The 26,445-nt window shown below is 39.1% G+C and overlaps 1 protein-coding gene across 1 annotated transcript in view; it reads left to right on the forward strand.

Annotated features, from left to right (window-relative positions):
* LOC122806703 (polyamine-transporting ATPase 13A3-like) overlaps positions 1 to 26,445 on the forward strand; it is a gene marked incomplete in the record, with an annotated part of 1,429,840 nt that overhangs the window by 5,014 nt on the left and 1,398,381 nt on the right.

The raw sequence follows: 26,445 nt of genomic DNA on the forward strand, positions 1-26,445 counted from the left end.
GTGAGTGGCTGTGAATCGAGAGATAGGAGGTGATAGCTGCTAGGACAGCTTGACCCCTTGTATGGCATTGTGGTTGTTTTTCGAGGGGGGCCTAAAAAGCTTGGAGGATGAACAGCTTCTGTAAAATGCAAACATAGTAGTGTGACTATGTTGACCCTTGTGAGGTTAACAACTAAACAAAATTAAACTGTGTTTTTATTTTTGGTAGAAAACTTTATAAGATGTTTAAAAGTTGAATAGGAAGTGATGAGCATTCCAGATTTTACAAGGCAGTAGAAATTCTTGAGGGCCAAATGGGGTGAATGCAGTTAAGGTACATTAGATTTTTTTTGTCTGTTTTTGTCTTTATCTAAAATTTTTTCTTTTAGTTAATTTGGCATATCAAAACATTTCACGGGATCACCTGAAGTTCCCTTTTTAGGGGGTCTAGGAGTCGAAGAACATTAAGTGACTTGCTCAGGATTTCCTCTATGCATATGGGATCAAATGGGACTGAAGTCCAGGTTGCTGGTTTGTGAGCTAGCATCTTGGGTATTTCATTGCAGTATGTCCTTTAGATAAGCATTTTGAGGTTTTGACGAACATGGGCTTGTGTTTTTTTTTTGTGAATTTCAGGTTTAAGCTGTGACCATAGAAATTGAAAAGATCTGCTAGCTTACAGGTTAAGAACCGGCTGATAAGGGCAGCTGAGTGGAAAATAACAGCTGGCATGCAAAAGGAGCTTCAAAGAAATGTGAAAAGATCTGTGGGTGTGGATACGTAGGCAACATCGCAGATTACTGGAGTGGGATAAGAAATGGACTGATGTCGTCAAAGTAGCTGGTGAATCACTTTAGCTTATTTTGATTAAAACCATGATTACTGACTTTAATCGGCAGTCTTCTGTGTGATTTACAGACGTTAGATAAACCATTAAAATGAAGGTATCAGTTTATATACAGCTGCTGACCTATTTCTTGTACTTTAGTGTTATAGGACAAACTGCCCTTGATTATCCTTGTTTTTGTAACCAGTGGCTTAGTAACTTAAATGTTATCAGACACTACTACTACAAATCTCTCAACATATTGGCAAAACTTTTTACTCAAGGTCATTTCCCAAATGGTCAATTTTACTTCATGCTAGAGTGCTAACCTATAAAGCCTTTGCTGTTTTATATATTTGAACTGTATTTGTTGGCATATGTTTTCTTTACTGAAAATCTGTATCAGATATAGCAAATGTCATGTTTGTAAATCCTGTCATTGTGCGACCCAGGTCATGGTTGAAAAGGGTCTCTCTGAGCAGCACAATTGCCTGGTCATCAAATGAAAAATAAATGTGAAAAAATGAGGGTGTTTAATAAGTATACACAAACTGTTGTTTGTGTATAGAGTCCTAGGCATTTCTTCAGGGTACTGAAATCTTTATTGTGGGATAAAATAACTTCTTGCTTTTGATGTCTTGGAGCATTTCCCTCTTCCGGGTTTGCTAGTATCCGATCTACGTGAATGCATGCTTTGTGCTTGGTTTGTATAGATTTTGGCAATATGGGCCTTCTGCTTTTTGCCTCCACATGTGCATGTGACTTACTGTTAAGAATGAGCTCATTTCCTCATTTGGGTACTAAGATTACACAATGAATAACTGTGGATTTACAGCATTAGTCATATTTGCGCATTGGCAGACAGGTGGGCACTGCTGACTTGGTGCATTTTTACCTGTTTCCAGTGGACAGTGCGTCATACAGTCATAAAATATCTGAAAAACAGTGTTACCTTTTTCATTGTGATGGTTATTGTTATGCTTAGCTGATAAACCGTATCTCTCATTTCACACCCCTTTTGTAGAAATCCTCTCTCTCCTTCTCTACTGTTTATAAATAATTAATCTCCAGCTCCATGCCTGTACTGCTGGAGGTTTAATACTGATTTAGTGCAGTTTGACCAATTTCAGGCTCAGCCCCGGTAAAATACAAAACATTTCACAAACAAAAACATAAAAAGATAGGAACAACATAGTAGTTCCAGTACAGGCATGGAGCTGGAGATTAATTATTTGTAAACAGTAGAGAAGGAGAGAGAGGATTTCTACAAAAGGGGTGTGAAATGAGAGATACGGTTTATCAGCTAAGCATAACAATAACCATCACAATGAAAAAGGTAACACTGTTTTTCAGATATTTTATGACTGTATGACGCACTGTGCACTGGAAACAGGTAAAAATGCACCAAGTCAACAGTGCCCACCTGTCTGCCAATGCGCAAATATGACTAATGCTGTAATAGGTCTGCTCATGACATTGCTGTTCTTGCCCCTACTTTGTTTAAACCTCTTGCCTCTCTCTGAACATCACTGTATTATTCTAGAAAAAGCCAAATTGCTAACTATATAACAAAAATCTATCCTACTGCTAGGATCCCGACTCGCAAACTACTCCATATCTAGACATTTACTCTCCTTGCAGTTAGACTTCATGAAAAAAGAACTCCTCAAACAGCCTGAAACACTAATCACAAGCTGCATCAACTCTGATTAGCCCTAGAACCAAATTCCACAGCACTGCACATGCTTTCTCCTCTCGGGCACCTCCTCTTTGGGATGCTGCCCTCATCGACCTTAGAGAAATCAACAAATTTAGAATGCAACTCAAAAAGCACTAATTCATCCAAGCCAAACAGTCCTCCTTCAATACAGGACATGCCTCCTAACACTGTATCCGTTTCTGCTTTCCAAGTCTCTTCTCCTCTCTCAAGATTTACTGAAAATTGGCCCACTTTGGAAATTAATGTATATATTGTCCAATACACTTTGCTTGTTCACTAGAATGTATATACACAGTTTTTTTTATGTAACTGGTCTGAACTACTATGTTCCTATATTTTTATGTTTTTGTTTGTGAAATGTTTTGTATTTTACCGGGGCTGAGCCTGAAATTGGTCAGTATTGATCAGTGCACTAACCTGGTAGACAAATGTAAATAAAATAAATTATGCATATATGTAGAAAATTGTGGGTCTGCCCGATTGCAGCAGCTTACACCCCACAGCCATCCCTCTCTTTTTTTTTTTTTTCCCCTTTACTTTATCTGCTCCATTTTCCATTGTCTCTTGAATGCCTCATATGGTTTCTTTAACATCCACTAAGATCCAGTTCTAGTTGATTACTACTTCATAAACATGCTGATATTTGCTTTTGAAGATTATGCTTTTATTTTGTAGCTACATTTTTGCATATGTCCACTGAACAGTGTTTGGGCCATTGTCATGTCCACATGCACACGCTTTTCTGTAGGGGGTATATTCTTGGCCTTTCCAGACTGTTTTCATAGGATCATAAGATCATAGGAAGTTACTAGGCTAATGGCCCTAGGGCCCTTACAGTCCTAGCCAAGTTCTACCTTTATTTCCATGATCAGCACATATTGTCCCTGTCCAAGAGGTAGACAGGTGGAACCCCATTGTGTTTGAAGAGGGCCAATCGGGTGCTCTGTTTGACAGGAAGTGGGAGTCTGTTCCAAATGTGTGGTAACCTCTGCGAGACAAATCTGTCCCTCCAGCAGGTTCTATTAATGTCACATACCAGCTTAAAGTTCCTTTCACCATTCTGGTTGACTTCCTTTGCACTTTCTATGACAACTTTACTTCTTTGTTCCTGCTTGGCCTGTAGAATTAGATGTAGTATCCAGCTGACGCCTTACCAGATTTCCTGATACCCAGTAATTCAGCTCTTTCAGATTTGTTTGCTAGGATCTTGGCTTCTCTGGTGAGGTACATGCAGAAGGGAGCATTGTACTCGGTTATTGGTCTGATGATGGCAGAGTATAGTGAAATTATAACATCCTTAGATCTAGATGTGATGCCTTTACTTATAAGATGTGGAACATAGAAGGATTTCCTTACTGCTGTGGATACTTGGTGGTCAGAGTTCATATTGCTATCAATCTGAGTACCCAGATTATGTACCACTGGGTCTGCACTTGGGGAGGGAGGGGTGCTGTCTATAATGTGATTAGCAGGGGATATCAGCTTTTCCGAAGGAATAATGTTGCATTTTTTTGCATTTAGTTTTAATACATGGCTTTGGCACCAATCATTCTGTCTGCGTTAACCCTGTGTGCAGTATATTAGCATCATTGGGGGACTCATTGATTTCTCCCAATTTGCAGTAGTCAGTGAGCTTGGTCAGCCACAGGCCATCCAAGTTTACCTGGATGTCTGAGAAATAAATTCCTAACTGTAAGGGGCCCAGCACAGAACCCTGTGATATGCCACTGGTGACTGGTCTTTTGCTAGAAGTGAAGTCACCAACTTTGACAGTATGTGTCCTGTCGGTGACCCAGTTGGCAACACATCTAATGGAGAGGACAATTCTTAATTGGGAACATTTCTCTATAATACCAGAGTAGGGAGGGGGATTGTGTCAGATGTCTTGACTAGGTCAAGAAAGGTGGTATGCACTGTCTTTTCCTCATCTAGGGCCTTGGTGACTTTCTCAAAGAAGTCAACCATGCTTAATGGGCATGATCTATCTTTAACAAATCCAAATTGGGTTGGGTCCAGAGTTTGGAGATTACCGATGTCCTTATTAATAAGATCCATAGTGATTCTTTGCGTGGCACCTTGGGTGTCGCTATGTTGTCTCTTGATCTCTTCACCGGTTCTATGTGAGAGCACCTGTCATCATTCCAGTTAGTTTTTAGGTTTGTTGAAGGCTAATAATTTGTCTTCTGAGGTTTGTCCTCCTTTACAGCAAGAAGCTTTTTCTTCACCTTACCGCAGTGTTTAGCGGAGGATGGGCACATAGTTCTCTACTTGACATTAAACCATTCAACATCACAGTCAACTTAGAAGAATAATTTTGTATATATTGATTGATGGGTAGGATTTTATGACCACCAACCTCTCTACACATGGCATTGATTGTCATTGCAGCAATTCTTTATACAAAGTTGTTGTTGTTCCTTCGGCTTTTCCTGGTTAGGGGTTGCCACAGTGGTACACCGGTCCGATAATGATTGGCAGTAGATTTTCATGGTGCCGAGGTGCCAGCTCGATGCCCAACCTTCAACGAAGGCACGCCCATTCACGCATGTCTTTCGAACACCACTTGACCATGGGGAGGACATGCAGACTCCACACAGAAGGCGCTCCAGCCGAGAATCGAACGGGAGAACCTCTTGCTGTGAGGCGACAATGCTACCGCTGTACCACCGCGGCATTAGACAAAGTATGTATTTATATTCACCTTGGATTCCATACTCGAGAAATGACACAGATGGAGTTACACGACCGTGGCCATGTGTTTATTGGCAGCCTGTTACCTAGTTCTAAATGTGTGCAAGCCAATGTTTTCAGGGAGACCTTATTAATAATCTATACTTCAGACCACTACAGGAATGACAGTGCTATCTGTTGTCTGCTGTTAATAATCAGAAAAAAAACTCATATTACCCTTCACCTTTCAGTATCATCTTAAAGCTTCACATCATGGAGTGTTCTGCAGTCTCTCAAGGAAGTAGGTCAGGGAGTCCCCAAACCCCCCTTGGCACATCAGCTTTGTGAGAGGACCACACAGTTTAGTTCATTGCCAGTGAGTCCCCAAACCTCCGTTGGCCCAACAGCTTTGTGAGAGGACTACACAGTTTAGTCAATCATCTTCCTCATTTACCTTTGGTCTCCCAAACTAATCCTGCCCTTCACCACAGAAGAGGAGATCTAACCCTTTTCCTTCCAAGTACATCTTCCCTATTTAATATTGCCATCCGATCCTCTTAAAAAAGGCAACACTCTTTGTTTGGAAAGGTGAATCCCATCCTTCTGCTTCTTTTCTGGCCATCTGTCCTTGATCCCTGGATGAGCTATGTAAGTACCGCGTATTTATACAGTTATGAACTCATGACTTCATCCTGTCTACTGCCTGAATGGACGTGGCTGTGTGCCATCTAAATCTTTAACTCATTCAAGCTTATAGTGCCTTTTTCTGTGTACTTCCATTTCACACCTATAGTTCCTTAGGAGTCAAGAACTATTTTGAGTCTGGCTACATTTATATAGCGACCTTATCAACTAGTAATAAGGCATTATTAGAAAGTGTAGGGAGTTAGCAAAATGACACCAACATTTTTAATCTAGGATGTTCCACAGTAGAGAAATTGATCACTGTTCATTACTCATTCATATTTTCATACATATGTTCATGTTTACGTAACTGAGAGCCCTACATTTTATTGATGGGTATGGTGTAGTATGTCATGGTGGGAGACGTGAACATTCATTGTCAGTCTTGACTTGTATTTGCGTTATACCTAGTATATCTCTAGTTGTTTGTTAGTAGTTATGAAACTAAACAGTATTTCCATATGTACTTAATTCTTCAAAAAAGTGACTTGCAAACTGTTGCATGACATCAGGTGAAACATTGGATGTTTAAGAAAATATTTTTTCAGATTATACTGCTAATTAAACAGTTAAGCATATGTCTTCATGTTTCTGTAAATATGTCAAACATGCACTCAGATGAATTTCTTGTTCCCATGTGAAAACTTAAGTCTGGTTACAAAAATGTTCTAACAGTATATGTGTAGGTTGTACAGTTTCCAAGATATGACAAATTGTGAAATTTTAGCAAAAAATATAATTTTGGGTTTGTGCATTATAAGATGCCAATTTTGGAAAGACTGAATGCACTATTATCACTGCAAAGACTACTTCTTACTGATAACATTGCAATCTGTACAGTTTTAATAGCTTTTATTGTTCACAAAATAGTTATTTTCGTTTATCATATCCTTTTTAAATTTATTTTTTTGAAAATGCTCTGGAATGCAAGATGCGTGTAGGCCCCTAGAGGTGTGATACTCCACACCATTTAGGTGTTAATGAGTTAAACCACCTCGGAGCAAGTGAAGAGGGCTTGAGGCCAGCAATGCATTATGGTCTCTGTCTTTAGTCTTACTAACTTTCCTAAATCTGTTATCAGTTTTTGATACAAATCATTGTCCTCAAAATGAAATGCAGAGAAGGTTTGCCCCAAAACTTGCAGCACTACTATAACTCACAGCATTTAAAATGATCTCCCATCTCCAACTTGAAACCCTAGCAAGTGAACTGCCAGGTACTGATTCATTCTAAAATTATTGATGGAGTCTTCTTTCTGTAGCCATTGTCACAATTTCTTTATGTGGGTATGAGCATTGCCCTTCACTTTGTCCTTGTTGGTCAGTGAGTTGTAATAGAGAAAAGCTGTTAAAAGAAATGGCACCTTGGATAAACTTCATTAAGCTTAACCTGGCTTCCTTTCTCAATTTAGACCTATTCTGTATAGCTTTCAACTTTATACATATTGTGTAGCTCTCATTCTAAAATTTTCATATGTATTTTTTATTAATATTTTGGATTATCTGTGCAGTTATTGTGATTGTATTCACCTAGGCTGTGCCTGAAATTGATCAACTGCAGTTAGTACACTACTTTGGTAAACAAATTACATAAGTAATATTTTATAGACATCAGACTTCAAGACCCAAATTTTAATGAAGTCCTGTAGTGTGTCTCTCTACTGTCAGTGTGAAGCAACCCCTACCTTTAAAAGGAGTGTGCCTCACCTGTGCATTTATGCCTCTTTCTGTAACACTAGACACACTTTGTACCGTGTGTGTATACTGGAGGAGGTTTCTTGCTGGTCTGGGAATAAAGTGGTCCCTGCTCTGTGCCCCTTGGTGCCTGCCCGTGTACCAGTCTGCTATGTTGTATAACTTTCATTTTAAATTGTCAGGTTTCTGTTTTATTAACTATTGTTCTCTGGGTTTGTGGTCTGTCTTGGACCTGCCAGTTTGCATGTGTACCCCTATTTCAAAGATCCTGATGTGGGATGCCACAAACTGTTATGCACTTTGCATTGCAACTTGGTAGCGCTAATTCTGATCACTGAAATGCTCCATAGGAGGGAGTTAATAAACAAGCTGTAAGCAGTAGTAGCATTTCACAACTGTCTAGGCATACCGCCTGTAGTACCTTCCTTAAATTTTGAAGTATTTTGAGGGCAGTGTCTTGCCTATCCTTTAAGCGTACTCCTTAACCAGAATGATTTTGATCTTCTCACCCCATAGATTTCTGAAATTCAACTTTGTGCAGCCAGATGAGTACGGGCTTTGTGTTTGTTCAACCTGCATCTAACATTATGATAATGCACGCTATGCTTTGTCCAAGGTCACTTTGTGATCACTTGAGCTTCAAAAAGTGTCGCACTTTTTTGTGTATACTGCTGCTGTGCACGTTTTTGGGGAGTTGGACCATTCAGCTGTCATTCTGCAAGGTTGTGGGTTGCCCTGCCTTACAGCTTGATTACAGTAATTCTAACATAAAATGCTATCAGGAATGCTGCTAAGAAGCAAATTCTAAATGTCAGTACCTTAGACAAACCTGGCAGTTCAGACCATTTGCAGTAATCGATGTCCTTATGTTTGTGTAGTCAAGAAGTTACCTGTAGGCTGCAATTTTTGTTTTTCCCACAAACTGCATAAATTGGGGGTGTGGGGTTGCCTGATTCGACAATGTTATGACTTCTCATGCCAAAAGTACTGAATGAATCAGGCCCATTGTGAATGCCAGAGTGTGTGGGCTAATGAGTTATTCATGCTTCATTCACAGAACTCTGTTACATTCAAGGCTAAATGGCACTGACATTTCTCATTTTATTTCTCCCAAGTTGATTGTTTATTACATGATGAGTCTTCTAATCTGCTTTCTCCTATGTCCGTGATCCAAAAAGTTTCAATGCTATTACTACTGAGGAAAAAAATAGGTTTTAATGTCTCTCCTGTTTCTCTCTGGTCCATTTTCTAGTGATTATATCCCACTGAACCATTGTCCAGTAAAGTATCCTCAAAAGTTTTTGCCATTTCTGCATCATTTAGAGGTCTGTCATTTTGTTGTGGTTGCTCACTGCTGCACACCTACTGTGGTGATGCCACAGGTGAAAATAAGTATACCATTCTCCTCTTTGCAGCACAGATTCTGCAGCATAGCATAGTCCTGCCCCATTTGCCTCTGACCTATGCCAAAATGATCTTTTCACTGGGGTTGTGCAGCATGTGGACCTATTCTACAAAGAAGATACCTATGTAGCGAACTATGTTAGGTTTTGTTGCCTACACTGTATCTCAGTAAAAAAAAAAAAATACTGAATTTTTCATATGTTGTGTAGGTTTCTGAGCATCCTGAAGCACCGATCCTCCAATTCTATAATCAGCATTGATCGTTGCTATAGATTGGGGAAGTAGTTGAAATGCCGACTGAGAACTGGCCTTGACAATGAGTACCCCTTTACCTTTCTGTTGGACTTCTTTCTCTGGTCACTGTCTTTGGAAGTATCCATCTTATCCGTGTGATACACTTGCTTGTCATTCTTTCAGACAACTGGGCACAGAACCTTGGGCGTCTTATATCTTGCTTCTTCACCTGTGCCCTACAGTTTTTTTTTTTTTTTATATCCTGCCACTGTTTCTTACGCTGCACAGCCTTAATCATTAGCAGAGTGGGTGCCAGTAAGCTACTATGTAACCTATACTCAATTCAGATAAGGTCTGTGTCATTGGTGGGCAGCTTTCATCTTCACTGTATGTGTTTATGTATTTGTATATGTAAAATGTTTGTTTTACTTCTAACCCCATTCTCAGTTGCTTCTAATCCTAAATCTAAATTGCAGTTCCTTAGTTTTAATACATTACAGTATTGCTGCCATAAGATATTAGTGTGTCTGAAAATGTGGTAACATTAATACCCAACTATTATATTACCACTGGTGTCCTCTCGACACCAAATGTTACTGTAATTTCAGAAAATATACATTTTCATTTCGCTGCTTTCCTTATTATTTGGCTTGTGCCAATGTAATGTCCCAGGTGTAAGGTAACTAAGTTAATGATGCAGGTTTTGCTATGTTCACATTGTGGCTCCTAATCTTTCTTTAGTCTGGCCTCCATTTTTGCGTGATTACCTAGAACATGTTACTGTTGTGGCTTTAACCTGCCCTCACGTTAATGTACTTTGTCTTGAATGTTGCATTCTATGACTAATTCAAAAGTTAACTCCCCTTTCTTACCCTAACTTGTTCTGTGCCCAATATTTACGCATTGGGTTCCTTTGAAAACTGGCCCTACTTAGAGCCATTCATGTGAAGGAGAAAAAAAAAACGTACACTTAAACAAGTAAAACGATTGAAACAGATGTACTGGTCTCCTACCTATCATTACTTTACAGTAAAAGAGTTGGAGGAGTAGCCCTGTGTGGTTGTAAAATCTATTATTCCGTTTAACATATAGTTCTCACGTGTAAATGCACTGAGCAGTCAAGAGGTGCTATCTTTTCAGCTACCTGAAGGTGTAGTCCAGTGTTCTTCACACAGCTGTGTTCAGTCCCTTATTCTAACCTACAGAAAATGTATCTAATTCCAACCTGTTATAAAAAAACATATTACCACCAGACTAACTAGGCTGCCATTCTATTAACTGTTTGCACATATGCATTCTAATTTACCCTCTACTGGTAACGCTGCACTCCTGCAATGCCACATTTCAGGTTAGTTACTGAACCAGACATATTCTCTGCTGGCAGTTGTTCAGGGAAAGAGACTTCCCTGCCATCTTGGCCAAACCATCACTAGTCAATATGAATTCTGTCTCAAGTCTGACTGAAAATAGATCATGTTTGGTGGGACCAAAATGAGCAAGAAAATATTCGTTCCAAGAAACCCCATCATTTTGTCAAGCCATAAGCTCCATAAGCTCTTTAAGGTTAAGTGAGTCTGTGGTGTGTGTGTATGTTTAGTACTTATCATGGCAGTTTATTTGCATTAACTATAAACCTGTCTACAGAAATCAACTGGTCCTTAACATTTTTACTACTGCTATGACAGCACTAGGTCCTGGCTAACGATAAATATATTTTTTTTACTTTTTATCTCTATAATTGTGGACATAGACATAAAGACTGAATGGAAAGAACAAAATCTTGGATGATGAGTTTTTGACTGGCTGTTGCCTGCAACTTTTTCTTTTCTCTCTCTTTTTTTTTTTTTTTAATTTATTGACTGCCAGCCTTTTCAGCTTAAAGCTCTCCCTTCTTACTCTCCCAACTTTTTAAAGCAGAGTTTTAAAAAAAGAAATCTTCACTGAGATTCTTAACTCTCATGTGCAAACTAGTCTGTTCAGTTACTACCTAAAGAACTGTATGAGGGAGAGAGGCCACTGTAAATTAGCCCTGCTGTGAATCTGTCACAGCCTCGTCCTTTCTTGATCTCATCCTCACTAACAGAAAAGATTTATTGTTTTTGTGTCTGAGATTTGGGTGGGGTGGTCAGGAATGTTAATAATGTAGTATAACCAGTTTCACACAGATGACTGTTTTCACAATATTCTCCATCTGCAGTAATTAACCTCAGAGACCAAAGAAAAACCTCTAGAAGACAGAAGTGCACAAGAAAACCACTGAAACGACAATAGGAGGCAACGGGTCTATATTATATTATCGCACACTTACAAAAGTGAACGATAATTAATAGACCCCATGTAAGCGAAAGCTAACGACGTCGAAACCTCCGAACAGCTATTTTTTTTTCCCCAAGGAAAAAAAATCGCTGTTCCAAAATAAAAAAAAAAAAACAAAAAACTTTAAAACATTACATAATGTGGGGGGCTGTGCCTCCCACACCCCCCTACTTAAATATACCAACTCCGAGATTGCACTACGATGCCGAAAACGGCAAAGTAATGAAAGCGGCCAAGCAAATTCTTTCCCAGGGAAAGAATTCGCTGAAAAGCCGCTTCACTATTTTGCCTTTTCTTTTAGGTTCAATCAAGACACATTCGACAAAATGCGTCTGCGATCATGCAGTAGAAACCCACCTGGACCACTGTTGTAGCGTATCAATATCCTTTTATTATCAGATTTCATCAGAAACCACCATTGTAATGACAGAATACATTTATATACATTAGACCTTCCTATCAAATTACTAACCAACATCACATGGCCTGAGCTGTTAGTCATTTAAAATCCTAACACATAAAAAAACACTTATGTGAATGCACAAAGGGTTATGTGAATTATTATAAGACTTTTCTTCTGTTTTTAAGAAAGCATTTAATATTGAGTTTCCCGGCATTAAAGGAATTTATCAGCCCCTAACTTTATTTGCCATGTTGTCTCTCTCTGTTCAATTTTATTTTTATAGCTACCTCCACATAGGTTTTCAGGAACAAGTTCTAAGATCGAAAAATACAATTTCTTAATTAATTTACACTCATTTGAGTGCATATAAAGAGCATTAGCTACATCTTTTCTATTTATGGCATACATATGTTCTTTAATTCTGTCTTTTAGACTTCTACCTGTTATCTCTACGTAAAAGGCACTACATCCAGAACCAACAGAAAAATAAACCAAAGCCTTAGTATTGCAATTAAATGTTCCAGGTACTAGGATGATGTAATCCAAATGTTTCAATTCTGTGTATGGTCCTTCTAAAATATATATACAGAATTTACAATTAAAGACAGTTGTGTATACCTTTATTTAGTTGAACTAAAATGCGAATTAGAATATCCTAGTGTAGTTGTGTCCCTTTGTAATAATGTTTTGATTGTTCTTGTAAACAAACCTGGGACCATCCCCTACCACTCAAGTCTAAATTACCACGTATTATATTCCAGTTGTCGTAGATAATATTTTTAATGTCTTTACTATCGCTTGTTATATCCAAATTACATATCAAATAATTTTGACGCTGGTACCTTGCTGATCTTTAAAGGGAACTCTTAGAATTGGTGGATGAGCTATAGGTCTTTTATCAACTATATCTTTCACTGTACTATCCAACATGTTCTTATCACCCCTTAACAAAAACAATGAAGTCATAAACTCAACTTCTTTAATAAACATCATTTTCATAAACATCATTTTCACTTGTTGTCATTCTTAAGCCCCTTATAAATTGCCCTTTTGGAATATTATTTTCATAAATTTGGGATGACAGCTGGAATAATATAAATAATTGTTGGAAAAGATGTTTTTCTTATAAACTTTACTCTCAAAAGCAATTTGTAGACATGTTCCAATACAGCGTTTATATCTAAGAAATTAACTTCTGTCACCTTTTCTCCTATAGCAAAAGTTAAAAAATTAGAATTCCTATTATTTATTTGATCAGCTAACATAGAACATACTTCTGTTGTCCCTTCAGTAACTAAAATAAATCCTCTACAAATCTGTCATAATATATAACCTTATATTTTTACCTAATGGGTATAAAAAATGTGTTCCCACCATCCTAACACTATATTGGCAAAAGATGGAGCTGCAGGAGATCCCATCGCGACCTCTTTTACTTGTTTGTAATTTTTTTGATTTAAATATGAAATAATGGTTGTCCAACAACAATTCTGCTAGAGAACAGTAGAAATTAACTTCTTCATTATTAATACAAAGGAACTCATTTGCTGTTTAAAGGGATTCAAGATAGTATGCAAAAAAGAGAAATTCCCTCTAACATAATTCGGTGCTGATACAGTAGGTCTAAAAGGTGGGTCGGGCTGGTTTTTATGGACTTTAGGAATACCAAATAGCTCTCCCAAAACGTGTTCCTGTACTAATAAGTTGTACAGCTCAAAATTTAACAACCCTTCCATTAAACTATTGTACAAAAAACCTTCTATCACTGCATCTCTATCAACAGGCAAATATTCATTCTCATTATTCAACATTGTCTCCATTCTCAAAATAGAAGTCTCTTGGTCCATAATTATCAGACCACCACCTTTATTGGCTTTCATAAACCTCAGGCGTTTATTGTAAATCAGCTCATTCAATGCCTTTCTTTGCCCATAATTCAAATTGTAAAAACACTTTTCTTTTTATGCTTCAATAAGTCTCTAATTTCATCCTCGCAAACCCTTTCATAAATTTTTAAAGTATTGGATGAAGGTCTCCTAAATATGCAGTTTGTTAAATTAATATCTTTCAACACTTCAAATTTGACTTTTTTTACAATTTGAATTACAGGCAAAGAAAGGCACTGAATGATTTGGCCATGTAAAGCTGCTTGTTTTATCAGCTTGTCTTTAGTTCATTTTTTTCACAATCACTTCCGCATCCTCTTCTTTGGTTAATTAATTAATTCTGGAGGGTCATTAGCTTCGTAATCCACAAGCGCATCTTGCCACAAAGTTATGTGGTGGTCTTTAATGGAAGATAATCCCCAAAGCACAGTGCATTATTGTTTGTTTGTTTATTTTTATTTATTTTTACAGTGGTTTCCAGTGGGGGAGGGGTCTTTATAGCAGCAACTTGAAATTCAGTTCTGTGGCCATTTTTTACACCACTTCTGACAATCAGAAGTTGTAGATAATCACCAGAGGTGGTAATCTGTTTGGGATGTGCAGTACATGGATAAGAACAAAAGACAGGATGATCGCAGTAAAGTGACCATTATGGTGGCTTGGTAGTGGGGGGTTTGTGTAGTGTCTGAAAGCTGCAAGTTGAAATACATTACTGTAATGATTTGTTCTTTTACTTGCATGGCTGCCTAACATTAGAGGGGTAGGCAGAAGTTGACCGTCCTTTGAGTGAAAAGGGATGGTTAAGTGAACTGACCTGTGAGCAACAAGTTGAAATCCATTACATAAGCCACTATGCCTTTCACTTTCTTCACAGTTGCACATCAGAAATGTCCAGAGTCTATATTAGATGAGCGACCGTTCCGATGTTCGAATCCTAGATGGTCGACATATGATCCAACGTCAAAAAGGTCGAAGGTGAAAGTAAACGGCTTTTTACGCGCAGAATGGGAAATTTTCCCTTTCTGCACTGAAGTGTGTTCTTGGAGTTGGTATATTTAAGTAGGGGTGTGTGGGGGGGGCACAGGCTCAGAGCGGTAAGGTAAGTTTTTTTAATTTTATTATATAGTCGATGTTTCGAACTTTGCTCATATGAGTTTGCTCATGTGAGGTTCGAAGTTTTGAAACTTCGACTATATAATATAGACCCAATGTCCACATAAAGTGGATATTTTGTTTAGGGATAGGCAGTGTATGCAGGTAAATGACAATTACACAATACATGCAGTGCAATTATTGATGTGACTAGTTTGGTGCCTGCATGCGTGTGTTTGTATATATATTTCCAAGAGCAGGAGGCTGAAATAAAATTACTTTCATGGTTTCTTTCACTTTCCTCACTATGAGGTGGATACCTCTTTTTGGATAGGAGTGAGGAAGTATATTGTACATAAAACACAGGGTCCTAACAACATCACTGTAAAAAATGACACTGCCCCACAGCAAGCTCTGTACGTGTCTAATGGCAGCGAGTTGAAATATCTTACAAGCATAAAGTAATATCTGCAGATAAAGCTAACTTTTCTTGAATACCATACCAGTTAAACCGTTGAATTTGTGATTCCCTTACTTTCAGTGGCTCTAAGTATAAAGCAAGTAGTAAGAGAAAGGGGACACTCCTGCCTAGTTCTTCACAGGCACAGCTTGTTGGAAAGGAACCCTCCTAATTTTAATCCTTACCTCTGACCCTTCATATAGCTTACTTTATTAACCCTTTTATTCTGTCGGAGAATGGAAATGCTAACATTGTGGTACTTATGAAAACCAGGTGGCTCTATTGAATGCTTTCAGTGGATTAAGACCCACCAACAAAAGTGTTGTTTTCTTACGTATTGTTTCCCTCTGGATCATCTTGTTAATGTTGTAAAATGTTTGCTTCGCCCACACAAAACCACATTCTCCATAGGTTTCATTTTTGACATCTTTGTTATTTTGACAGGAAGAACACACCAAAGGAGCACTTTTATTTATTTATTTATTTATTTATTTGACATTTGTTGACCAGGATAGTCCGACTGGATGCATGTCCATTTTCAGCGGAGGCCCGTGGAGAAAAGCTCCAAGGGTAAGCAGATAAAGCATTACATAATACCAGCATTACATATTACAAATAGACTATTTACAGAGATTACATAAGTAAGCAAGTTAAACAAGTTTCACAGGTTAGAGTTAATCCTGAGCGCAAGTCAGGATTAAATTAAATTGCACAGTAAACTGGTTAACAGATTTTTTACACATTCTAGAGAGAGTTAGCCAGTCTTGATACATTGACATAGCCAGTTAAGTGACAAATGTTGTTTGAGTCTAGTTTTAAATTGACCTAAGGTGGAAAGTAAGGTAATATCAGCTGGAAGAGAGTTCCAGGATCTACTTACAGAGTTTGCAAAGAGAGTCACCGGCTGTGGTGTTAATTTTGCTAGTCTGAATTAGTAGTTTGTTACAGGATCGAAGCAGTCTAGGATTGTTATAGGGGGTGATAATATTTTTAAGTTCAGGAGTATTGTCCAGATTATAGAGGATTTTATAGGCCATAATCAGTTGGTTATACTGGATTAGGCTGGGTAGTTCAAGCCACCCAAGCTGATTTAGATTGATGCAATGATGTGTCCTAAAAGGCAGCCCAGTGGCAAACCTGGCAATGTGGTTGTAGCAAATTGAGAGTTTAAGGACAGTCTCTTGTTTAAATTCGAGAGTAGAGGGGATGCATACAGAAGGGTTGAAAGAAGGTGAGAGTGAGCTATGGCAATTTTAGCTGGAGGGGTTAGGAAGGCTTTTATTCTGTAAAGTGACCCTAGTTTTTTGATGGTTCTACCTACATTTTAATAGCACCTATTAGCTTTCATCTGGCATTCTCCCATCCCCCTTCCAGTACCTTTACCTCACCACTCTATCTTCCGGTGTTGCATCACCAGGTAAAAAACAGTTCCTTAACTCACTAGCTGAATCACAGATAATGATATACTCCTCTTTACTACCCCTCTTGTTCGCACCATACCTCCTTACCTTGTATGAAAACCAGTTTCTCACGGGATTTCAGGTCCCAAAAGGCCATACTATCACCCCAGCTGTAAATCCTTCCACCTTCAACCATACTTACAGTACCAGATCCTATCCAACATCTTGTTCAGTCTATCAACATCTCAACCCCAGGCACATTAGCTCTAGATCCAAACACTACCACAAACTAATAAACAAATTCCTGAAGTTCATCACCAAGTATAGACTCAACCTAATACTTGTTGGTGATATTCACCCCAACCCTGGCCCACCCACTTCGGATACACATACCCCCTCTACTTGCAATCTAAGCTACAAACCTACAATTAATAGGCAAACTAACTCTCTCCTAGCCTGTCATCTCAATATTAGAAGCATTAATAACAAGGTACATGAGTTGCATGCACTTCTGGATGTCCACTCCCCTGAGATTCTCTGTTTATCTGAAACCTGGTTAAAACCTGGTTAAAACCTAACACTAAAGACAATGAAGTCTGTACAACATACACAGGCTGGATCGTGCTTCGAGGAAGGGGGGTGGGGTAGCTGTACTCTATAAATCTGAGTTGAATGTCACCATAGATGTAATACAACCACCTCAGATTAATAACTCAAGAGATTGTCACCAAATTGCAACTTAATAAAAATAAATGCATTAATATTATCTGTATGTACATTCCCCCAGGTAACAATATATCTACACTTGAAGATATCCTGCACTGGCTATCATGTCACTACCCCCAAGAAACCCTACTACTTGGAGACTTTAACATACACTGGGGCACCTGTTCCTCAGAATCCCCAACCACCCATATTAACCTGCATGCATTTACACAAATTATATCCACCCCTACCAGGATAGGTAAACCCAACCAAAAAGAAAGTATACTTGACTGGGTACTCAAATAGTCACCCCCAACTGTACACCTCTGGTACCCTCCTTGATGGCCTAAGCGATCACCTTCTCACATATGTAATTAAGCACAAAACCATTAATTCCCAACAACCCTTACTCAGAAAGATTAGAAACAATAAAAACTTTGACCCTGCCAAATTCCAACAAGAACTAAACTCATGTAATTGGTCTATTCTAAAACACATCCCCTTAGAGGAAGCAGTAGCATACTTTAACAACAAATTCCTTGAGATCCTTGATTTGCATGCACCTGTTCGTTCAAAGAGAACCAAGGCAAAAACTGTGCCACGGCTTTCTAGAGACTCTAAACTCAAAATTGCCCTTATAAACAAAGCATGGGCTTTATGGCATTCTTCTAAAGACCCTCAAGATCACATTAAATACAGGCAATCCAGGAACGAAACCAAAAAATCAATTTTACAAGACAAAAAACAATACTACTGTAATTTACAGACAGTAAATCAAAATAACCCTCAGAAGTTTTGGGCAGGTTTAAATAATCTACTACATCCTGGACAAACTTCAACCCCAATCCCTGCTGCTACTATTGATAAACCCCTGAAGATGTTTGACAGTTTTAACCGATTCTTTACTGAGACAATTCAAGCCCTACCTAGCTAGCCAACTACCTCCTAGCTCCCCTGGTCCTGAAAGCAGCACCCCTAGAAACCTACTCGCATTCAGCTTCCAACCAGTCGCCACTTCACTTATCTGTACCTTGATCAAAAAATTAAAGCCCACTAAACTTTCTGCTGATCAACTCCCTGCCGAGTACCTACAAAAATCAGCTGATGCTATTGCTTACCCCGTCTCAATATTAATGTAGAAGCTAAAATTCCCACGATCTGGAAAATATCCTATGTAATCCCACTTCACAAAGGAGGCAGCTCTACTGAATTCTCCAATTATAGGCCAATAGCTATACTCTCTCCACTTGCAAAGATTATGGAAAAATGTATTCATAGACAACTTATGCACTACCTAATCCAGAATCACCTTATGGCAGACACTCAGCATGGCTTCAGTCCTCATCACAGCACTACTTCAGCCCTCCTAGCCTTTACCAACACCATAAACCATAATCGCAACAATAATTATATATCCTCAGCCCTCTTCTTGGATCTTTCCAAGACATTCGATATGGTTGATCACCAACTTTTAATCCACACCCTGCAAACATTCTGTCTAGATACTAGAGCCCTTCAGTGGTTTCAATCCTACCTGAATGGTTGACAGCAGGCTGTCCTCTGGCAGAACAAACTCTCTAACCTTCTACCTAACATCCTTGGAGTACCACAAGACTCTATACTAGGGCCCTTGCTGTTCTCCATCTTCATTAACGACCTTTATACTGTCATCCCAAAAGTCAGCTGTATCCAATATGCTGATGACTCTACTCTGATTTGCTCAGCCACATCTCCAGTAGAGTTATGGTCAGCTACCCAGACCACCTTTAATACAATAGAAAACTGGCTTTCAGAACATCATCTGATCCTAAATCCCAAAAAAACTAAAATGCTGTTTATTTTCATCAACACGTAGGTCTACCGCTTTCACCTTTTACCATAAATTCAAAATGATGGCACAACAATCTCCCCTTACCCCTCTACAAAACTATTAGGTGTCATCATAGACAATAATCTAAAATTCGACCTACATGTTAACCAAACTATGAGATGTGGCTGAGCAAATCAGAGTAGAGTCATCAGCATATTGGATACAGCTGACTTGACAGTATAAAGGTCGTTAATGAAGATGAACAGCAAGGGCCCTAGTATAGAGCCTTGTGGTACTCCAAGGGTGTTAGGTAGGTTAGAGAGTTTGTTCTGCCAGAGGACAGCTTGCTGTTGACCATGCAGGTAGGATTGAAACCATTGAAGGGCTCTAGTATCTAGACAATGTTTGCAGGGTGTGGATTAAAAGTTGGTGATCAACCATATCGAATGCCTTGGAAAGATCCAAGAAGAGGGCTGAGGATATATAATTATTGTTGCAATTATGGTTTATGGTATTGGTAAAGGCTAGGAGGGCTGAAGTAGTGCTGTGATGAGGACTGAAGCCATGCTGAGTGTCTGCCATAAGGTGATCCTGGATTAGGTGGTGCATAAGTTGTCTATGAATACATTTTTCCATAATCTTTGCAAGTGGAGAGAGTATAGCTATTGGCCTATAATTGGAGAATTCAGTAGAGCTGCCTCCTTTGTGAAGTGGGATTACATAGGATATTTTCCAGATGGTGGGAATTTTAGCTTCTACTATGGTTCGATTGATTAGTATTGAGACTGGGTAAGCAATAGCATCAGCTGATTTTTGTAGGTACTCTGCAGGGAGTTGATCAGCAGAACGTTTAGTGGGTTTTAATTTTTTGATCAAGGTACAGAGAAGTGAAGTGGCGACTGGTTGGAAGCTGAATGCGAGTAGGTTTCTAGGGGTGCTGCTTTCAGGACCAGGGGAGCTAGGAGGTAGTTGGCTAGCTAGGGCTTGAATTGTCTCAGTAAAGAATCGGTTAAAACTGTCAAACATCTTCAGGGGTTTATCAATAGCAGCAGCAGGGATTGGGGTTGAAGTTTGTCCAGGATGTAGTAGATTATTTAAACCTGCCCAAAACTTCTGAGGGTTATTTTGATTTACTGTCTGTAAATTACAGTAGTATTGTTTTTTGTCTTGTAAAATTGATTTTTTGGTTTCGTTCCTGGATTGCCTGTATTTAATGTGATCTTGAGGGTCTTTAGAAGAATGCCATAAAGCCCATGCTTTGTTTATAAGGGCAATTTTGAGTTTAGAGTCTCTAGAAAGCCGTGGCACAGTTTTTGCCTTGGTTCTCTTTGAACGAACAGGTGCATGCAAATCAAGGATCTCAAGGAATTTGTTGTTAAAGTATGCTACTGCTTCCTCTAAGGGGATGTGTTTTAGAATAGACCAATTACATGAGTTTAGTTCTTGTTGGAATTTGGCAGGGTCAAAGTTTTTATTGTTTCTAATCTTTCTGAGTAAGGGTTGTTGGGAATTAATGGTTTTGTGCTTAATTACATATGTGAGAAGGTGATCGCTTAGGCCATCAAGGAGGGTACCAGAGGTGTACAGTTGGGGGTGACTATTTGAGTACCCAGTCAAGTATACTTTCTTTTTGGTTGGGTTTACCTATCCTGGTAGGGGTGGATATAATTTGTGTAAATGCATGCAGGTTAATATGGGTGGTTGGGGATTCTGAGGAACAGGTGCCCCAGTGTATGTTAAAGTCTCCAAGTAGTAGGGTTTCTTGGGGGTAGTGACATGATAGCCAGTGCAGGATATCTTCGTGTAGATATATTGTTACCTGGGGGAATGTACATACAGATAATATTAATGCATTTATTTTTATTAAGTTGCAATTTGGTGACAATCTCTTGAGTTATTAATCTGAGGTGGTTGTATTACATCTATGGTGACATTCAACTCAGATTTATAGAGTACAGCTACCCCACCCCCCTTCCTCGAAGCACGATCCAGCCTGTGTATGTTGTACAGACTTCATTGTCTTTAGTGTTAGGTTTTAACCAGGTTTCAGATAAACAGAGAATCTCAGGGGAGTGGACATCCAGAAGTGCATGCAACTCATGTACCTTGTTATTAATGCTTCTAATATTGAGATGACAGGCTAGGAGAGAGTTAGTTTGCCTATTAATTGTAGGTTTGTAGCTTAGATTGCAAGTAGAGGGGGTATGTGTATCCGAAGTGGGTGGGCCAGGGTTGGGGTGAATATCACCAACAAGTATCAGGTTGAGTCTATACTTGGTGATGAACTTCAGGAATTTGTTTATTAGTTTGTGGTAGTGTTTGGATCTAGAGCTAATGTGCCTGGGGTTGAGATGTTGATAGACTGAACAAGATGTTGGATAGGATCTGGTACTGTAAGTATGGTTGAAGGTGGAAGGGTTTACAGCTGGGGTGATAGTATGGCCTTTTGGGACCTGAAATCCCGTGAGAAACTGGTTTTCATACAAGGTAAGGAGGTATGGTGCGAACAAGAGGGGTAGTAAAGAGGAGTATATCATTATCTGTGATTCAGCTAGTGAGTTAAGGAACTGTTTTTTACCTGGTGATGCAACACCGGAAGATAGAGTGGTGAGGTAAAGGTACTGGAAGGGGGATGGGAGAATGCCAGATGAAAGCTAATAGGTGCTATTAAAATGTAGGTAGAAAATGGGGGTGGGTGAAATTATCCCAGATGAAAGCAGATAGGATCTAGAAAGTGGGAGGAGTGGCTATAGTACTATAAATTTAGAGGTCCTGGGGGCGGGAAGGAATTGGGGGCAGGGGAGGGGAGCGAAGAGAGCCAGTGCGTAGCAAGGCTATTGCTGTTTACAAGGTTTCCTAAGGTGTCCTAAAGCTATAAGGTAAGTATTATAGCTCTTAATGTAAGAGTCAATTTATTTAAGTTACAGGGGAAGGAGGCAAACACTCAAGTAGAAAAAAAGAGCCCTATGGCTGGCTGACCAATATGGTGACCTGCTTTAATTACAAAGCACTGTAAGTGAAAGCTTAACAAATGCTTTTTATGTGCAACCTACTCTGTTTAAATGCTGAGAGAAACTGATTGCAGTCCTGTAGACACTGTTTTTAGGGAACTGTAGAGTTCAACTAGGAAAAGAGAAAAGCACTTTACATCGTAAAAGCCAAAACACATAATCAGAAAAAATAAGCAATGCTGTACAGGTGGAATACTGACAGAAGACTTTAATAAAATAAAATGAAATGGAATACAAACAATGGTAATCACTTTTGCAGAACATTGCTTCTTTAGCCCATAAAAACATTACAGATGCACCCACTTTAAATAGGACTGATCAACCAGTAAAAACACAGAACAATCATTTGTAACAAAAAGGTCTCTCCGTTTCAATTTAAGGTCTCTATAATACCTTAAATGCTTACCATTGTTTGTATTTTATTTCATTTTATTTTATTAAAGTGTTCTGTGAGTATTCCGCCAGTACAGTGTTGCTTATTTTTTTCTGATCTTTGTTATTTTCTTATCTAGGGTAGACAAACCGTATATATTCATGGTTTAAAGGTGGAATGGGTCTGTATGAAGCTGTGTTTTGAGGGGTCCTCCCCTGTTTTGATTATAAGTAATTTTTTTTTCTGATCACTTCACTCTTAGCTGCTGTTTGTTGAGCCTCATCTTCCTCTAACCTTGGCATAATAGAAGTGTCCGATAAATATTTCCATTTGTGTCTCAAGCTCCTCCCTCTTCCTATAATGCACTGACTGTCCTTAACTCCTCAGATCTTGTTTGCCTCTATCATGGTTAGACATAGGATACAGAGTCTTGAACAATAAGAGGTTTTATTTTCATAAAATCCTCAATTTTTGTCTAGATACTACGATTTATTCTTTCACGATGCTTCATTCCTCCCCCGGCAGCTGTTTGCAGCTGAAGACATTGATTTCCGTTTTCTTTTTCCTTGCTAAGTGTCCTTTACTAAATGCATGGAAAGTCAAATCCCATTATTGTTATTGGCTTACTTCTTGTGTCAGAATTGGTAGTTCGTGGATTTAGAATGAAAAAGGCTTTAATTTTCTCTTTACAAGTCCTATCTTGTGCTGTACTTAGTTTTGTGCTGTGAAATGTTGTACTGCATGTCCCGGACCCTCCATTATGTAGTCTTTTCGCAGTGTGTCTGAACTTCTACCTAATATTTCTTTTAGTTGATTTTCTCCTTGTGATTCATTCGTGTAGTATTGCATTTATTGAGATATATGACTACTTAATCTAGTTACAGTAGTTTAATGCACCTTGCAAAATGAGACAATGCAGGTATCCTCAGCTAGGTAGATCCTGAACTAGCATTGCATGTTTGTGAGGTACAGAATGTCTATGTGTGTTCCTTTTTGCTCTGATGCCAAAAAAAAAATGCTCAATCTGTATGGCAGATTTTCAAGCAGCTTATTTCTTTAGGATGTTTTGACTGGTTTCTGTCGGGGTTCAACCCAGATTCAAAAGAAACAGAGTACTCAGTAAGGAACTCTGATCCACTGCCTCAGATCAGATCTGAGAGAGACCCTAGGAATTTCAGAAGTTTCCTGTGGCTCTGACAGATTTTATCCCATGAGGTTTCTTCCACTTGGCTGCTGGTAGTCATCGGATCCTAGCCTTCGGATCCAGCTGACTGGAGTGTTATGCCAGATACTAAGTATCAGACATACCTCTCAGCAGTACAGTTTTTGCAGAATGTCCATCTTTCATAAAATTATATTTTTCTCGCAAATCACTAGCAAATCATTTAAAAGTTGACTCCGAAGATAACAGACCTCTGAGTTTCAGACTTCATACCCTTCAGAAAATTCATGCTAGTACAAAACTTGTTTTTCTATTTACTTTCTAAGTTTGTGAGACCATTACTTAGAAATTGTCCCCTTTTTTTTTTTTTTTAATGGCTATGTTCATTTTCCTTGTTCTATGACGTTTACAGGTGTGATCGGACAGCCTGTGGATCGGAGGTATGAGTCTCATTCGAGTACTAATTGCTCTACCCCTTGGATCTGCACGGTTAGATCTTTCTCTTCTTCGGATCCTGAGGCTAGGATTCGTCAGATACTAGGTCCCTCGGAAAATTGATCCTTTTTCGGATCCAACATATTTGGATCCAAAATTATTAGTGTGGCATGGATTCCTTTGGATCAGAGGTGCTGTTCAGATCCAGCAGTTTGTTTTATTGCTTTAAGCCACATATATTTTTTTATTCAGGTACTCATAAAAATTTATGGTCCTTTGTCAGATCACAGATATAATCTGAGGATTGAAAACACCAACATAATGACATACATTTAAGTTTCTGACTGTACATTATTCAAAAACTGTAGGTCAACATAATGGCAGTTACTGTGGCAGTTTTCTAAGACTAACAAGTGTAATAACATCTGTCCCTACCTTGTATAAAAGATGATCACTGAACCTGTTATCTTCCCAGAATTCACTTCTTTCTAGGAGTCCTCTTCCTCTCTAAATAATTTACCCTGTACAGATTGACTCCCTGGATTGGGATGAATCTGAGGGCGCTTGCCCCTGGGATTTGGTTGGGTTTCTGTCTTCCTGGGTTTGTTCAGCCCCCACAGGATCCTTCACTGTGGTCTTCTTTCCTTCCTGCCACTGGATTTTGGAATTGAGCACGGTCTTCCTTCCTGGAGGTTGTGGCTCAGTGGGGTAGAGAGAGAGAGCCTTCTTTTTCCTGGTCAATCACCCCGTTGGTTTTTGATGTGAGGACTTGCTTTATCCTAGAATGGCCATCCTCCAGACTGGTTGTTTTCCCAGGGGTATTCCCCCCTAGACGTACAGCTGCTGTATGTCATTCTCAAAACTTTCTACTATAGTGTCCCCTAACCTTGTCCTCCTATGGAACATGGGAGTCTATGTTGGATGCAGCGGTAAAGACTGATGTCAATAAGGGGGAGCCGAACCACTATCTTTTTGTGGTCTGTCCTCCAAACATCAACTCCAGAACAATGTGCAAGTTTGGATAGCACTAGCTTACCTCCGATCACTGTTGCCCTTTCCTAGTAATTCGAAATAACTCATACCCTACTCATTGAGGGACTCTTCATAACCAACCAGCCGTGACCAGATGTTCCTAGATATGCCTGCATGGCACAGTGTTTTTTTGACTATTCTTTTAGGAGTCATTGTTTAATGTCCCCCAAGATAAATGTGAGAGTGCTTCTACCAATGGCAAGGGAGGTCTGCTTCAACTATAGATGCCCCCACAGAGACAGAGAAGGTCTGCTACTCCGTCAGTGGGGCCAGCCTTGCTGCGATCTTTTTGCACCCCTCCCCAAACAGTAAATGTAGGGGCTTCTTTGCCCTAATCCCCCCCTCAGGGGGAATCGCAAAGGAATGCTCTACTTCACGATTTGGGCCCCTGGTATCCTTTTATGCTAATCTACCCTTTCTGCTTATTCCGAAGTTTCTACATTAAGCCGCCATTTTGAAGACCAAAGTCATCCTCATTGCTCCTTGCTGACCTTGATAGATTTGGTTTCCTTTCCTTTGGCCTCATATGGTACACAAACCTTGGATTCTGGATTCAGCACCAGAACTTCTATTTCATCCGACTGGCATGATTCACCCAGACATGTAAAACCTCAGGCTAACTGCCTTGCTTCTCCTCCATTTTCATTAGTAGCCAGACAACCTATGCTCTCTTATGTCTCCACCCATCTGATACTTTTATCTTCCCATATACCTTCTACAAGGAAACTTTACTCCAGCAAATGGAAGAGGCAACACTTGAATGTCAAATATAAGAGCTTTAAAAAAAAAAAAAGCAAAATCAATACAGGAATCCTGAGGGCCAGTACTAAGTCGAACTATTCTCGATCGGTATGTAAGAAGTCAGTGTTGGATGCTTTGCACTTCAGTCCTCCTACTTGTTACAGAGGTCTAAAATATGTGCTCTATACCTCTTTGATATACAACACCATATTAAAACGAATAGTTGTTCAGTCATCTACGTTGTTGATTCCAAACCAGACAGTTCCATTCAGATTATTGTTGTTCACAGTCAGCTAAACTCCCCAAGGTGTTTACCTAACTTGGAGCGGTTGTGGCTGCTTGCTTAAGATTAGTAATAATCCAGATATCAGCCTTTACCAAAAAATAAACACACATGAAATCTGATTC

Source organism: Protopterus annectens, chromosome 7.part0 (assembly GCF_019279795.1).
Source record: "Protopterus annectens isolate FY-2018-M chromosome 7.part0, PAN1.0, whole genome shotgun sequence".
Lineage (NCBI taxonomy): Eukaryota > Metazoa > Chordata > Ceratodontiformes > Protopteridae > Protopterus > Protopterus annectens.